Below are 18,155 nucleotides of genomic sequence, written 5' to 3'. Positions count from 1 at the left end.
GACTCATTTGCTAAGGAAGAAGGGAAGGAGAGGTCTCAGGAGACAACCGGAAGTCCCTGCTGGCATCACAGATGTAACTCTTGGGGATCCAGGTCCACACTGTCTGCTGTGCTAGCCAGCCCTGTGACCTGCTTCTGCTTCTGGCCTGCTTGTGAAATTGATTCATCACTTAGTCTATGGTGCAGTAAGAGAACTCACTTTCTACTTCATTAGTAAATAGTCTGCTGAAGCAGAATTTGTGGACAGAACTTAAAAAGCAAATGAGATTTTTGAAATAAAAATAAATAAAGAGTTTGAAATGCTAGCATTCCTTGGGCTTCAAAAAAGTAAGAGGTGGAGAAGGAATCTGTCAATAAGACGTGCTTTTAAAGTAAATGGAAAACATTTGCAAATTGGAAGAATACTGAAGTCATTTTTGTCCTGTCACTTTATTTGGTGGTAGAAATTTTATTAGCCTATTTCTCTTTTCCTATTAAATACTCTTATATTTAAAAAGGAGGGAGGGGAAGCTTTTTTTTTTCCTGGAAACGAAGAACTATGCCTAGCAATCAGCGTGTTTGATGTTTATTGCTCAGTATTAAAAAATGTTCAAGCTATAAAAATAAAAAAAAGGACAGTAAATATGAACTGATGGCCTATGATCATCTTTTTATGAATTATTCTCCCCAAATAGAAGTATTTCCCCCAATGAGAGTCACAGTAAAAACCATTATTTAAAAAGTATGACTCGTTTCCTGAAAGCTACAATACCTTGTTGAGAAAGTAACAAACAGAAAGAGAAAAGTGAAGTACAGAGAGGCAGTATAGCCTAGTTGTTAAGAGCAAAGATTCTGGGAATTCCCTGGCCATCCAGTGGTCCACTGGTCATTGGGGAACTAAGATCCCATAAGCCGAGTGGCCAAAAAAAAAAAAGAACAAAGATTCTGGAACTAAAGTGTCTGGGTCCAGATCCAAGGTCCACTGGGTGATCTTGGGCAAAATACTTAAGTTCTCTGTACTTTAGTTTCCTTATCTGTAAATTACGCATAATAATTTGAATTGTTGGGAGGAATAAATGATTGCTAGATGTGAAAAGCACTTAGAACATTGTCTTGCACATAGTTAATGGTTTATAAATGTTAGCAAGTATTACTTTCCTCTAAGGGCTTACTGTCTCTAGGTGCCAATTTGTTTCTTATTCTGTCCTAGATTTTGAATGTAGGGAAAAACTGAGTTTTGATTACAAACTAAAAATTCTTTATCCTTTTACCCATTCTTTTCATAAAGACATTGGTCTGAAAAAATCATTTCTTTCATATATTTTTAAGCATGCATGGCCTTCCAATTTTCTTATTCAACTCCTAGTTAGGAAAAGAAAAAAAATCAAACTTGAGAACCTTACCTTATTTTGTAGCAACATTTTAAATGCTACATCAAAGTTAAGAATCTTGATTCTCTTATACTATTAACACTTTCTTAGCAGCTTTTTTGAGATACAATTCACATACCATACAATTCACGCATTTAAAGAGTACAATTCAATAGTTCTTAGTATATTCATGGAGTTGTACAATTATCCCCACAGTCAATTTTGGAACATTTTCATCATCTCAAAAAAGAAATCTAGTACCCTTCAGCTATCACTCTCCAGTCTCCCCCTCCCCCAGCCTTTAGCAACCACTAATTTACTTTCTGTCTCTATGTATTTACCTGTTCTGGACGTTTCATGTGAATGGAATCATATAATTTCTGACTTTTTGTGACTGATTTCTATCATTTAGCATAATGTTTTTCATAGTCCACCCATGTTGAATTGTGAATCAGTGTTTCATTACTTTTTGTTACCAAATAATAATACATTGTATGGATTTACCACATTTTACTTACTTACCATTCATCAGTTGTTAGACATTTGGATGTTAGCACTTTTTTATTTTTTGAAACCAGAAAAGTCTTTATTGCAAAGGTACAAAAGGATCACAGCAGAGATGTACAGCAATAAATTAGGTGTGGCCAGGAGGGGACGGGCAGGCATGGGGTAAGCGTCCCGAGAACAGGGGCCACGACATAGGGTCTCTTCTCAATAATTTATATTGTGATAAAAGTTGGGCGTTGGCACTTTTTGAATTCTTATCTACTTGGTCTCTGCTCTGTCCTGCAGGCTTGAGGGGAAGGACCAAAAGGTGATGATGATGATTAATAATATTTACAAGGTGTTCTTACAAGCACTATCTCTAAGAGCTTACAATCCAAGCTTCTTGAAACAAATACCTGGGCAGCTATCACCCAGTGTTATATAATAAGTGTTAATGGAAGTACTGGGAAACAAGTTCATATAAAAGTTGATGAGCTTCAGAAGTAGGCTTAAATCCAGATAGTGGAGGATTTTAAATGTTATGCTGAGACATTTGGGCTTATTCCACAAACACATTGTTCTGTGAGGGTAGTCGTTACGGTTATCAAGCTGAGCAACAAGCGTGGCTGATTACAGAGTGAAGGGTGAATTAGAGGATACTACAAATATACTTTTTTTTAATTGTGCTTCACTTTATTGCGCATCACAGATTTGTAGTTTTTATAAATTTAAGATTTATGGCAACCCTGCATCAAGCAAGTCTGTCGGCACCATTTTTCCAACAACATTTGCTCACTTTTTGTCTCTGTGTCACATTTTGGTAATTCTCACAATATTTCAGACTTTTTCATTATTATTATATTTGTTATGGTCATCTGTAGTCTTTGATGTCACTACTGCAAAAAGATTACAACTTGCTAAAGGCTCAGATGATGGTGAGTAATTTTTTTTTAATATACACATAGGATTTTTTTTTTTTTTTTTTTTTTTTTTTGGCTGTATTGGGTCTTTGTTGCTGCGCGCGGGCTTTCTCTAGTTGCGGCGAACAGGGACTATTCGTTGCGGTGCGCGGGCTTCTCACTGCGGTGGCTTCTCTTGTTGTGGAGCATGGGCTCTAGGTGCACATGCTCAGTAGTTGTGGCTCGCAGGCTCTAGAGCACAGGCTCAGTAGTTGTGGTGCACGGGCTTAGTTGCTCTGCGGCATGTGGGATCTTCCTGGACCAGGGCTCAAACCCGTGTCCCCTGCATTGGCAGGCGGATTCGTAACCACTGAGCCACCAGGGAAGCCCGATGGTTAACAATTTTTAGCAATAAAGTATTTTTTTTAATTAAGGAATGTATGTGTTTTTTAAGACATAATGCTGTTGCACACTTCATAGACTACAATATAGTGTAAACGTAACTTTTATATGCCCTGGGAAACAAAGAAAATTTGTGTGACCTTATTGCAAGATTCACTTTATTGTGGCGGTCTGGACTGAACTCACAATAGCTCCAAGGTGTGCCTGTATAGGTCGACTGCATAGAGACCTATTCAGAGCACAATTACTCAGCAGTAATGAGAATGACAGCCAGAATGGGAAGGAGAAAATGAATGTAAGAGATAGACATCTGGAGATAGAATTAATATTAGATTTCAATGCCTAGATACAGATGATAATGGGGGGGAAAACTAAACCCTGTGGGTCTAGCCTAGGTGACTGGATGGATTGAACATCATTCATGGGAACTGGAAGTGTCAGAGAAGAAATGAGGTCAGATTCGTGGAAGAGATACCAAGTTCTGCATTGAACACTTACAATTCAAGGTTTTATAGATGAATGATCATGATTGAAATGCCTACCACAAGTTTGGAAATGTATGCTGACAATTCATAAAAGAGTCAGATTATTTAAGAAAGGGTTTGGGGAGTCATCCTCATAGAAGTTAAAATCAAAGCCACGAAAGTAAAATAGAGAGAAGTCGCACTTAGAGAGAATGAAGCATTCAAATATACTAGAACTAAGAATAGAATCATGAGAAAACTCACTGTCTAGTAAATAAATAGTAGATTTGGAATTGTGGTGGGTTGAATAGTGTCCCCCCAAAATTCATTTCTACCCAGAACCTCAGAATATGACTTTATTTGGAAATAGGGTCTTTGCAGCTGTAATTAAGTTACGATGAGGTCATACTATATTAGGGTGGGCCATAATCCAATGACTAGTATCCTTACAAGAAGAGGGAAATTTGGATAGAGACAAGCACACATGGGGAAGAGGCCATGTGAAGGCAGAAACAGTGATTGAAATGACACAGCTACACACCTAGGAAAGCCAAGGATTGCCAAGAGCCACCAGAAGCTGGGAAGAGGTAAAGAAGGATTCTTCCCTAGAGCCTTCAGAGGAGCGTGACCCTGCTAACACCTTGATTTCAGACTTCTAGCTTCCAGAACTGTGAGAAAACAAATTTCTGTTGTTTTAAGCCACCAAGTTAGTGGTAATTTGGTATGGAAGCCCTCAGAAACTAATAGAGGAATCAACAAAGGAGTGGTCAGAGAGGAATACCTAGGATACTACAGTGACAGCAAATACAGGCATAGTGAAAACTTTAGGAAGCTTGGAGAACTCAGCAGAATCATGACTCCAAACAGACAGAGTACTGTGGACTGAGAAAAAATGCTGTGAATTTGACAACTTGGAGATCACTGTTGACTTGGAGAGAAGTTTTAGTCACCAGGGCACCATGGCAGAGCCATTCCCCTATAATAACCCATCTCCTTGGATACTATGCTTGGGTCACATTGGGCTTAATTGTTTGACATTCTCACTAGACTGTAAGTCCCATGAGAATAAGGTTCTATTCCTTATTCATCAGTATCTCCCTGTCACCAACTGCTATGTCTCCCAGAAACCAGAACATAGCAGTTGCTTAGTAAGTATTTGTGGAAAGAATTAAAGGATGGAGAGAAGAAGTTAGGAATTAGAAGTTATTAACTTGGTTTACACAATTCTGTGGAGGAAGTTATTAGTTGGAGGGCTTAGAAATAGAGAGTTGAGTGATAAGTTTCATTCCTTGAAGACAGAAGAAATTAGAGGCAAGATGTCAATTTTTAAAAGTTGTAAAATGACAATGACAAGGCCTAAATGACGGTTTGGTCTATATCTATATGCTTTTGTGTACTATCCAACAAACCTTGATAAATGGTAGTATGCCAAGGACTGAAAACAAATGTGGAAAAAGACCCTAAGTTTTCAAGATTGGAAGAGGCAGTTTTTTGCTTTTTTTGCCTCTCGTTTGTTGTTTATTTATTGTCTTCTTATTTAGTGCCAGCCATTGCTAAGAGCATTATATGATTACCTAACTTAATTCTTACAATGCTACAAAAACTGTTATTCACGTTTTACTAAGGAAGCTACAGCTCAGAGAGGTTAAATAACCTACTGAAGATGCCCTTTATGAAACACACTTTTACATAGGATCCGTGTTTCTTAAATTTTGGCATGCATGGAGTGGTCCAAAGCAGCCTCCTTCAAGCGCAGACTCTTTTTTTGAAATGAACTCTTGTTTTCCAGCCAAATTCTATGTTCTACTCTGTAGTGCATTTTTATTAGTTTTACTGTTATAAAAGAGTATTCCATCTCATTACCTATAATTATGTTATAAAACTGATTGAAACCAAAGTATGTCAGACAGTTTTCTCTATCTTGGTGTCACAATGTTTTAAAAGCTTAGACTTACATAAGTAAGTCACTGCAGATGGCAGTTCTTTTTTCACCGATTTATCAGCCACATAATAGTGAATCACTGAGTAGGGATGCTCAGAATGCTGCCAGAGCAGCTAAATAATATGTTGGTTTTAGGCTACTATTAGATGGAATTTTGATAAGTGGTTTTTCTTGATAACAGTTCTTGTATCATATATTGCACTGGAATGGTTGCTTATCCAATGTGCAGTATAGGAGGCAACCTCTTTTCACTATCTCAAGGAAATAATACTCATACAAGGGCATTTTCAATGAAGAGATGACTGATAATTGTTGTTCTTCACTTTTGTGAGTCTTGCTATATATAAACTGAACCAGAATTCTCAAAGGACTCATTTTCATCACAGCCAGCTTTCTTAACACAGCTCTCAAACTTCATTTTACTGCAATGATCTTGAAATATGTATAAAGTACATTCACAGTTTTATCTTACAGTTGTTGATTGGAAAGTATTTAGCCTTAGAAAAATGTTTGCTATATAAGCCAACTTTGAACCATTCTTTAAAAGAAAACAATGATTTCATTAATTTTACCCATACTTTTACTGCCTATTGTGACCTCTCTTTTCTACTCCTTGAGGAAAAGTCATTTCCAAACATTGACCAGTACCTTTTTCTCTTTAGCTACGTCATGGTCCATCTGTATAAAATAGTAAGCTTTCAAATTTGCTTCCTATTTCATTAAAAATATATCTTAAAAAATGATTACTCTAATTATTGAATTTTTTATCTTTTTAAAAATACCCTATTAAGCACATTAAGAAAATTCAAAGCTTAACCTTGATGTAAGGTAATCTTAGTGATTATTGTAGTGTATTTTAGCGTTTTAAGAAATTTTAAATGGTCTTGAAGAATTAACTTTCCCACAGTTTATTCTATTGTAGGCTTGGCTCCATCTACAGTAGATACACAACCCTACATTTTTTTCCCAAGCAATACCTTGATCTCTTTAAAATTTATATACTATGTTGGAAACCTCCACTTGACACTTTATCATCAAGTGTAAAGTAGACCTTCATAAATACCATCTTATTAATATAGCCAACATAGACCAATAAAATAACCACATCACTAAAGTCAATGCTGTCATCTAGTGGTAGGGTAAAGAACCTTAGTTGATGGGGCAATTTTTCAAGTATGTATTGCGTATGCTAAAATTTATCATTTGATGGTATCTATTGGTGATGGCATTTTTTAAAATTAAGGTATAATTGACAGATAATATTATATTAGTTTCAGGTATACAACATAATGATTCAATATTTATATATATTGCAAAATGATCCCCACAATGTCTGGTCAACATCCGTCACCATACATAGTTATGAAAATTTTTTTTTCTTGTGCTGAGAACTTTTAAGATCTGCTCTCTTAGCAATTTTCAAACATACAGAACTTTTAAGATCTGCTCTCTTAGCAATTTTCAAACATACAGTACAATTTTCAAACGATACAGTTACAATTTCAAACATAGTAACTATAGTTGCTATGCTGTATGTTACATCCATGTGGCTGATTTCTTTCACAACTGGAAGTTTATACCTTTTGACCCCTTCACCCATTTTGCCCTCCCCACCCTCTGCCTCTGGCAGCCACCAGTCTGTTCTCTGTATCGATGAACTGGGTTTTGTTTTTTGGATTTTGGTTATTTTAGATTCCACAGATGAGTGAGATTATACAGTATTTATATTTCTCTGTCTGATTTATTTCACTTAGTATAATGCCTACCAGGTACATCCATGTTATCACAAATGGCAAGGTTTCATTCTTTTGTATGGCTGAATAATATTTAATTGTGTGTATGTACCACATTTTCTTTATCTGTTCCTCTATTGGTGGACACTTAGGTTGTTTCCATTTCTTGGCTATTGTAAATAATGTTGCAATGAACATGGGGGTGCATATGTCTTTTTGAGTTAGTCTTTTCATTTTCTTCAGGTAAGATACTCAGAAGTGGAATTGCTGGATCATATAGTAGTTCTATTTTTAATTTTTTGAGAAACCTCCATACAGTTTTCCATAGTGGCTGAACCAGTTTACATTCGCACCAGCAGTACACAGGGGTTCTCTTTTCTCACCAACACTTGTTATTTCTTATCTTTTTTATAATCGCCAATCTAACAAAGATGTGAGGTGATATCTCATTGTGGTCTTGATTTGCATTTCCCTGACAATTAGTGATGTTGAGCATCTTTTTATGTACCTGTTGGCCATCTGTGTGCCTTTTTGGGAAAAAAGGTCTACTTAGATCTTCTGCCCATTTTTTAATCAGATTTTTTTTTTTGCTATTGAGTTGTATGAGTTCTTTATATATTTTGAGTATTAACCTCTTATCAGATATATGATTGGTAAATATTTTCTCTGATGATGGCCCTTTTTTTAGCTCTCTTTTATCCCCCCTTTTCCTTTTTCTTTTCCTTTTTTGATTCAGTGCAAATGTGGCCTTTTCTGAGATGTGCATGGTTTCATCACAATTATTTGTTATACAAGCTCTGCCTTCTAAAATGATTCTTAAATCAGTTTTGAAGGAAGTTTCAAGCAATTTTTAAATTTTTCCATGGTTGATATGCTTATTATATTATTCCTAACAAAGACTTCTATCATCGCATCAATTTTAATTGAGGAAAAAAATCTAATGATTCCCTTTGAAAAACATTCTAAGTTTCTGTCATGAAAAATTTACATATACGAAAGTGAAGAGTTTAGTATAATAAACTCTGTGTGTCTCTCACACACCATTAGTAATTATCAATGTCCTGTTGTCCTTGTTACATCTATTCCTCTCACCACTTTTTGTTGATCCTGTTATTGTTTTTCCTGGAGTATTTTAAAGGAAGTCCCGGACATCATATTATTTTACCCATTAATAGTTCAGTAAGCATTGCTAACAGGTAAATATTTTTAAACATAACTTCAGTATCTTTATCACAGCCAACAAAATGAACAGTAATTCCTTAGTAACATATAATAGTCTATATTTAATTCTTCCTATTGTCTCAAAACTATTTTTTTTTGAGTTGGTTTGTTTGAATCAGCAGCCCAATGAGGTCCATACATTGCATTTGATTGCTATGGTTCTTATCTCTCTTTTAATCTATAATAGTTGCCCCTCTCTTTTTTCTCCCCTGTATCATTTATTTGGTGAAGAAATTGGATCATTTGACCTCTAGAATTTCCTATATTCTGGCTCACTTTATCCTTATAATATTGTTTAACATTTTCCTCTATCCCCCATATTTTTTGCAATCTAGTAAGTAGTTGTTGTGGAAGCTTGATTAGATTTTATTGGCATTTTTTTTTCTTGTAAATAATGCTTCCCAAGTGACACAGTATTCTTCCTATTGCATCACAATGGGAAGCACATGACATCTGCTTATTATACTTTTAGTAATGTTAAAATTGATCGGGTCATCATCCATCATCATCAAGTTCCCCATCAACCTTTTACACATTGGTTTTAGCATCCATTGATATGTACCACAGTTGGTCAGCAATTTCCTCAACCCACAGAAATTAAATCCAATGATTCATTCTTCACTAAGAGGGAAGAGGCAACTTGCATTTATTGAGCAATTTCTATGTGCCAGAAATTTTGCTTGGCAGTTTACCTACATCCTTTCATTTGCCCTTCCCAAAATCTTGTGCATTCTGTATCATCATTGTAGTTTAATAGGTAAAGAAACTGAAAATAGAGAGGTCATATAGCTAGAAGGTTACCCAGTTATGCTGGTTTTAGGAGTTGTTTTTACGGAAAATTAACCTAGAAAATATTAATTCTTATTTGTATGAAGAAGTAGATAAGGTAGTTTAAATATAAAGACCAAACTGAATGAGAATGAAAACATCTAAAGCATTTGTATTGCTATCAATACAGTGATGTCAGTGTCATATAACCTAGGTACCTCCCTTGCCCCAATTACACACCATTGGAGTCCAGCAAATAAATTATTTCAGTCTTAAATATCCCTTTAATGAACTAAAAATGTAAGCTGTATGGTAGTTCATTTTACAGAAAGCCATGATGTCTGCCAAGTAATAATTTTATAAAATGAAAACTATATCATAAAGCATTTTCTAATTCTGAGGCATGCTAAACAATGCAGTGTTGATGAGAGAAATCTTGAAATTTCTTCTTCAAGTGTTTAAACATCATTTGTCTCCATGGTTTGGAATTAGTCTTGTCCAGAGCAAGTTGATGTCTATATGACCTCCCAAAGTCCTTTCTAGTCCTGTGATTCTCACACTAATGAATTTAAACAGAAAAGGATTATTGGGCCAAAACTCGGAGTATCTTCAGAGCCAGAATGTAGGAAAAGTTACAAAATACAGATGTCTGTCAGGGATGAGGTCCAAAGGGAGAAAGAAGCAGGCCAGGAGTTAGAAATAGATATGTTGTTGTACCAAAAAAAAAAGTTTTGAACTTGGCCTTTAGCCAAAAGAATTTTTTTTAATACTTAGATCAAACTTTTAAGCCATAATATTCAGTTGAGGTACAATAAAGTCTTGGGGTTGAGGATATGTAGTTGGAAAAAAAAATTATAGTTCATTACATTCAAGGAAATGCAGACCAGCTCTCAGTTCCTCAGACCTGTGCCAGATTATATATTTTAGAGAATCAATAATCCTGTATTTTTCATTCAGGAGTAAAATCATTCTGATGCTCTTTGGAATTTTCAGTATTTGCATATCAAGAATTACAAATGAAAATCAAAACCTTTAAAATATTGTTTAATTATGTAAGATATGACAGAAATGTTTTTATTTTTTAACCCTGAAAGTAAGCCATTCTTTTTTTTATGGAAACATCTCTAAAATTAGTGCCATTTATTTTAATTGCTTACTAAATTTTTAAGAAGTGGTTGTATTTGGCAATATAAAAGAATTTGTTCTTTGTGGTTTTTTTAAAGTGACATGTTCCAAGAATACTTTTTTCCCTTGGGCAACAGGGTCAGAGGAAGAGGATCAAATAGGGAACACCCATGAAGGTGCCGGGTCATTCTGTGTGAATATAAAAACTGATCTATGGGCACAGCTTGTTGTTGGGTTGTTGTTGTTTTTTTAATCCTGTCCATACTATTTATTAGTTTTCTGTTTTACTTTTTTTTTTTTTTTGCATGCATCTCGAGAGAAAAATTTGTCCCGTAAGGTCTGTGATGTACCCCTAAAACAGCAAATTAGGTGTCTGTGGCTTTTATTCTAGTCTATGATATGTTATGAATGTAACTAAATTGTCTAAAAAGCATTCCCAAAGCTCATCTTTTCCACATTACATTCTTTCTACATGATGATTCGCTTAACAGGACATAGGTCACCACCAAATAATGGTGGTCAGTACAGCCAGAAATTCTATCTGCAGATTTATGAAGAAAGAGCCAGTCATTCCAGCCCAGGAAATTTGCCTCTCTGTAGATTTTCTGAGATGATTTTGCAAGACTTAGAAAATTATAGGTATCTGTGAGAGCCTTCTTTGTTCCCTTAGCCACCTGAAACCTGAAAACACACCAACTGAACAGAGCTGTGGTTTGATATGTTCAGTTGGTATGTAAATAGACATATTTTCTAACACCCCGTGGCTGTTCTTAATGGTAAATCAGGAAAGTATAAGGTTAAGAGTGATTGGCACTAAACTACTGTAAGTCATTATTTCAGGCAAATTTGACATGACATATAATAGGAAAAGAATCACAATCAGTGTCAAAGGCATTCATGTTTCCTTGTAAGGATATAAATCATCAGTGTGCCTGACTGCTTTTCTTTTGCATTTCACTTTGGGACTACAGTGTTGAGGTGGTCATTTGCGAGTATGATTGTCCTAGGAAACTATACAGTTTACTCATGTTTGCTTTATCAGATTTGAACATATATTTGAAATTCCAAGTAGTTTTGTGTGTTGTGAACAAAATTTAATTATATAACAGATGATAAAAAATTAATGCTTGCTGATTTTCAAGTTTATAGTCAAATTTTATCCATTTTTTAAAAAACTGGCAGGTAATTTGTACCAATTACCTGTCATTTCTTGTCAATTGGATTTTATGTATATTTGAAATATAACAGTTCACATTTTGTTTAATGATATGTGTTTTGTATTCAGTCATAATATTTCCAAGGTAGGGAATACTTTGAGTTGAATCCTGAAAAGATGAAACACATCTTGTACATGTGTGAATTTATGTTATTTTTATATTTGTATAGTGTTTATTTCTTGACCTTTTATATATTGTTCATTTCTTGACCTCCAGGGGGCCTTCCCTGATATCCTCCATCTCCACCCAAGCTGGGGAAGTTGCCCTTCTTTAGGACACGCTGGGCCTATTTATATTACTGATTCCTTCCTTCACTTTGGGCTTCTTGAGGGCAGGGTTTATAAGATGTTTATCTTTGCTCTCCAGTGCCTAACATAGTACTTAGTGGGTGTTGACTGTGACTGAGTGAAAGCTTAAAATGAAATAGAGTAAGTTTAGCTTAATGCATTGAGACTATCTCCTAAAGGTAATTGCCAAAGTTAGAGGCCCTGCCTGCATATTCATCTTCGTCTGGGCTTTACATACTGTTGTCATGATCAGTTTGGTGGATCTGTGAAGCCTCCTGAATGAACAGGCTGAAGACAAGGATACCCTTGTAATATTTCTGGTAAGAGGATTAAACAAAGAGAATAGCAGCTAGGATTATAGCTCATTCAGCACAGGAGAGTCAGGGAGTTACAAAGGTACACAAGCTGGAGTTCCATACGCACAGATATACACAGATAACTATGAGATAAGATTGTATCACTAAGTGCCAGTAAGAAGAGTTTACGCTATATGTGTTTGGGGAGTTCAGAAGAGAAATCGCTTCTAATTTTGATTATTAGAGAAGGCTTTTTGGTTTGTTTGTTTTTCTAGAAGGAGATGAAGAGAATAGGTTTGAAAGATGGATGAGATTTCAAGAAGCACAGATGGAGACAAACTGATGGCAGCTAAAGGCATATGTAGTGTAAAAGTAGGAGGTTAGTTTGGGGAGACAGGAAAGGGCCAGAATTGGGGCATAATTCCTTAGGAATGATAATGGAATTTGCACGGTTTCATTTTTACCACATTGAGATTTATTCCCCTAGCACACTTAATCCAGAATACCAGAAGTCAACCAAGGTTACTATTTTGAAAACTATACTGTACAGCCTGCCCTTTACTCAGGGGTTGATTATGCAGGCTTAGTTTTTTAAATTTTTCATACTTTTTCTTCTTTTTCCTTCCTGTTATCTGCCTACAAATAACTCTTCTTCCCATAGTACCTCCATCAGAGTTAAAATCACGAGTCACTATTGCCTACTTATTAGCAGTTCTGTATAAGATCTGGTGAAAAGACAGTATGGAAAGATAAGCTCTCCCACTGATAAATAGTTAAACCACATTAATTTGGACTGTAAAGACAGGTTCAAATTTACCAGAAAAGTATGGAGTAATTGTGTGAAAACAGATTTTTCTTAAACATACTTTAAATCATTTCTGGCAATATCAGGTACTTAACTATTGATGTATTACTTGTTAGTAAGTTCCATGAAGTCACGAACCATGTCTGTCTCCCTTGCTGGCCATTGTATCCCTAGCTTGCCCTTGACATAGAAACAATAAATATATGGTAAATAAATTAAAAATACTTGATAGGCTAATTAATCTCACTTTTACACATACATTTATACATGTGTGTGATATATGTGGTACATATAAAACTATATACTAAATAGAGTATAGATATTGTCAAAAATTGTGACGGGTTTGAGCTTTACCCCATTCGCAAGTTAACAACTTAGCCTACCAGAGTCTCATGGATGCTGAAGAAAATATGGGAGCGCTGGATCAGAGGTGAAGGATATTTTATTACCTACAACAGTGTGTCTGCATATGTGCCAGTTCCCCAAGCCTCAGTTCCCTTAGGGTGACATGAAGAGAGCCAGGTGATGCTTAAACACACGGTGAGTTACATTAAAAGACAGGAACCCCAAACTCAGGGAACCTGAAATTTTTGAAATGGGGAGGAAGCATGCCTGCCCTTTTCAGAGACAGAGAGACACTGTCTCTGTCTTCCATAGCTGTTTGCTATAGAAGTGAACTTGAAAAGATAATCTGGAGCAAAGACAATGCCTTTTTCTAAGATATGTGGAAATGTGATAGACCTGTGGCAAAGTATCTCCCAAGAGACATACACTCTAAAGGGCCTCTGTGAGGGCAACACTTTTCATCTAATCAAGGAATCAGCGAATTACAGCCTGCAAGCCAAATCCAGCCCACCACCTGTTTTTGTAAATAAAATTTTATTGGCACACAGACATACTCATTTAGATATTACTTACATGCTGCAACAGGCAAAGTCAAGTAGTTGCAGCAGAGAGCATATAGCACGCAAAGCCTCCGGTGTTTGCCATCATCTAGCCTTTACAGACAAAATATGTTGACTGCTCAATCTAAACATTTAACTTTAAGACAAGCCCTCATAAAATATTCCAAGCTTGCTCTTTTGTTCTAAAGTATTTTCAGATTTTTTAAAGTTATTCTGTAATCCCAGTTGACTTCTTCCCAATTACTAAGGGTTACCCTGTCTGTACTATAGTTTTTTCTTATTACAAAGGGTTGTTAAGAAAAATTATCAGTGATTACTGTATTCTTAACTTTTTTAGTTTTTAAAACAATCTTATAACAATCTTATAGCAGATTATCACAATACAAGTATTTGGTTTTTGAGCATTGCTTATTTGTCAGGCTGCATGCTTTTGAACCTCTGCCACAATCAGGTGACTAAAATATGCAAGTCATTATAATAAAGTGAATGAGCTCCCTGGGTTCTAGAATCCTACAGTCCCAGGTCTGCAACTTACCACTGAGATCCTTTGCAAGTTGTTTAACCCTTCTTTATTTTCCTCATCTGTATAATGGATATGCTCTTACTAACTTAAAGAATTACCATTGAGATTGAATAAAACAGTGAAAATCTTAGCACATAGTATGCACTTTAAAATATAAAATTTCTTCCTAAAATATAAAGCAAAAAAGCAAGTCCTATATTTATATATCACTTTAGAGTTTTAAGAGCTAGAGTAGTCTTATTCCATCTGCTGAATTTTTTATGGATAAGAGTATTGAGGCTCATATTGGTTATGTGACTTCAAGTCAAGGTGACAAAACTAGTTTGCAACTAAATTTAGATTAGAATTAAGTTCCCCTGATTCCCAATTAGTGTTCCTTACAGCACACTATGTACATTTGACTATTCCATACAGATGAGTAAAATACCTGAACAGTTACAGCTGACGCTAGAACACAGTAGTGAGTTTAGGGTTTGTGGCCTCATAAAAAGAAACCATAAAATAGTAAAGTTGCCCTTGCTCTAAGTTAGTTTTGACTCAGAAGTTCTTAATATATTTTTATTATTTGTCTTTATGGAAAATATTATCTTGAAAGATGTCATATTACACACCTGCATTTGCTTGAAACTTGGTAGCTTGATAAATTGATAAGATAACTGGGTCATATGTTAAGTTTTTTGAAAAACCAACCCAAACATAGATCCTAATAAAAGAATGTTACACATTTCCTTTTAAAGGCTAAAAAAGCATTTCTCAGGACTCTTAAATTACCATATTCTGATACCAAGGGAAAATAAAACCTGGACTTAGAGTCTTGTTTGTACTTAGAAGGTTTTCCGGACAGGAAGGCAGTCTTGATGCAATGCAGTAAGCCACAATACCAGTGGGGCATTACAGGTGAAAAATCTGCAGCTGTACCCCTTCACCACAATGTATTACAACTGTACGCTGGAATATTTCCTGTACAGAAATAGGGTTTGGTTAACTTTGTTTCCCAAGAGTAGATCACATTAAAATGTTATAAAATCATGATTTCCTGCATTTTGAATACTTGTGGTTTCTCAACTGGTTCCAATATTTTAAGTTTTCTTTTTTTTTTTGTATGACTGCTATTAGTTGAAGATGTATAGAAGCTTTTCTTTTCCTTCTTCAAAATCAACTAAAAAGCAGATACATGTAAAAACTGGTATTATAAGCTAAAAAATTTGAGATTATATACATATTTGTATTTTATGCCATTATTAAATGGTAGGTTTATACTTTGAAGTAGAAGCATAAAAAACTGACATGCTGCTATTAGAATACATTTTAATTAACTATTGAAAAGTATCTCTACTCAGTTGCTTTTGTTTTGTGTGATGAATATGTTTCTCCTCTTATAAATAATTGATTGTAAAAATGTTCTTCATGTTTAAAAGGACAGTTACTTAGGTCCAGTAATAATCATAAATAGAAACCACATCTGTATTTGCAGAGGCAAAGCTGGTTTTTTACCTTGTTAGGTTTTAATGTTTATATTGCTCTTTACGTATCTTTATTTCTATAATAATACATAGATGTCCATTTATCCTAATTTCTATAATAATATATAATAAATATATAATAAATTGTAAATAATATGTAATAAATTATCCTAGTTTATGTAATGATACAATGTATATATACATTGTCTCTTTCAGTCACCAATCAATCCACTATTTTATGCTCAGACCTCACGTTCTATATTTTAACTATCCACTTACCTACTCTCTAGGCATCAATTAAAAACTCTTTATCTACCTCTAATTTTTCTAGTGCATTCCCCACTGGGGAATATATTTGGTCTTATCACCACTTTGACATTGTGATAAATGTAGTGTATCCTTTTACTTGCTTAATGAGATAAAATAACTTTCTGTTAACAAAATAAGGGTTTTACAACAATTAACTCTTTCAAAAGTTATCAACTAGGAATGTTCCAGTGTGAAAAACCCTTTTCCCACCCAAGGGTGTAGGTCAGAAAGAATTCGAAGAAATCTATACTTGAGGCAGTGGATAACAGAAAACTGTAAAGCTAAACAAAAGGCTCAAAAGGAAGAGCTGGGGAATGAGATGTCCACACAGACTTTGAAAAGTTCCAACAGGTTCCTGGGAAACTAGGAGAATATGTACATGCATAAATCTGTGCACTTACCCCAAGCTCTGCACATGCTAAGAATGACCTAAGAATGCCCTGTGCTCTCACCTCAGGCTGACCTTAAGGCTCTGCACAAGCAGGAAGGGAAGGCCAGGGGAGAGTTGAGGGCATGCCTTAATAGGCACATAGAGCCTCTCAGCAGAGCCTGGGTATACTTGTTTCCAGGCCTTTAAGGAAATCTCTGTCTAATTATTAACTGACCACTAAGCTCACCAAGTAGAGACTTCAGTGGCCACATATAAAGAAAACAGACTTTTTAGAATTAATTCGTAAATGTTAGTAACAACAACAAAAAAAGGAGAACAAATATCAATGACAAGAAGCCCTGGGGAAGGGAGTCTGATTTCCACAGTTGCCATTATTTATTAATAATATAATAATAGTAATATAGTTAATATTTATTAATATAATAAAATTGTATATCATTTATAATGTCCACTTTCCAACAAAAAAGTATGTGCTCTGCAAAGAAACAAAGTCTGACCCATATACAGAGGAAAAAAGTAATCAATAGTAACTGTCCCTAAGATGCCCAGATGTTGACCTCACTAGACAGACTTGAACTGTCTATTTTGAATATGTTCAAAAAAACCTAAAGAAAGCCTTGTCTAAAGGACTAAAGGGAAATATGAGAATGATGTCTCAGCAAATAGAGAATATCAATAAAAAGATAGAAATTGTAAAGAAAAAAAAAAAGAAATCCCAGAGTTGAAAAGTATAAAAAGTGAAATCAAAAATTTACTAGAGGGGCTTAATAGCAGATTTGAGCAGGCAGAAGAAAGAAGCAGTGAATTTAAAGATAGGTCAACTGAGATTATTGAGTGTTGAAAACAGAAAGATAAAAGAATGAAGACAAGTGACCAGAGCCTTTGAGACTGTGGAATACCATCAAGTGTACCAATATGTGCGTGAGGGGAGGCCTAGAAGGAAAAAAGACAAAGGAGAATAAAGACTATTTGAAAAGCTAATGGCTGAACGTTTCCAAAATTTAATTAAAAACATTAGTCTGCATATCCAGGAAGTTCAATGAACTCCATGTAGAAGAAACTCAAAGATTTCCATACCAAACAATCAACCTATCCAAAAAAAAAAAAAAAACCACCCTGACTGCAACTAGAGAGAAGTGGCTCATCATATGTAAGGGATACTCAGTAAGATTAACAGCTGATTTCTCATCAGCAACCATGGAGACCAGAGACAGAGAGATAACATATTCAAAGTGCTGAAAGAAAAAGGCAGCTAAAGAGAAAATAATTGCCAAATTAAGTAACTATAAATGACTGGGATTAATGGTAAGGGTCAAAATGTATTCTGCATTCAGATTTCTTTCTATGAATCCACTTTAAAGAAACTGAAACTGGAAATTGTAAATGATACATTATGGAGTCTATTTTTCTTCTTTAATTGAAAGGTAATTAGTTTAAGGAGCAAAGGATTTATAGCCAAAAGGTCTGCCACTTACTAAATGTGTAACCTTGAACATATTACCTAACTTCTTTAAGCCACAGTTCACTTATCTGTAAAATGGGAATAATGTATTCCTCACTAAGATAATATA

General features: G+C 35.0%; 1 protein-coding gene across 12 annotated transcripts in view; it reads left to right on the top strand.

Annotated features, from left to right (window-relative positions):
- VPS13B (vacuolar protein sorting 13 homolog B) overlaps positions 1 to 18,155 on the top strand; it is a 795,728-nt gene that overhangs the window by 662,583 nt on the left and 114,990 nt on the right. The gene's annotated exons all lie outside the window — the stretch shown is intronic.

The sequence above is a fragment of the Stenella coeruleoalba genome, assembly GCF_951394435.1.
Source record: "Stenella coeruleoalba genome assembly, chromosome: 17".
Lineage (NCBI taxonomy): Eukaryota > Metazoa > Chordata > Mammalia > Artiodactyla > Delphinidae > Stenella > Stenella coeruleoalba.
This window is presented reverse-complemented; position numbering and strand designations above follow the sequence as displayed.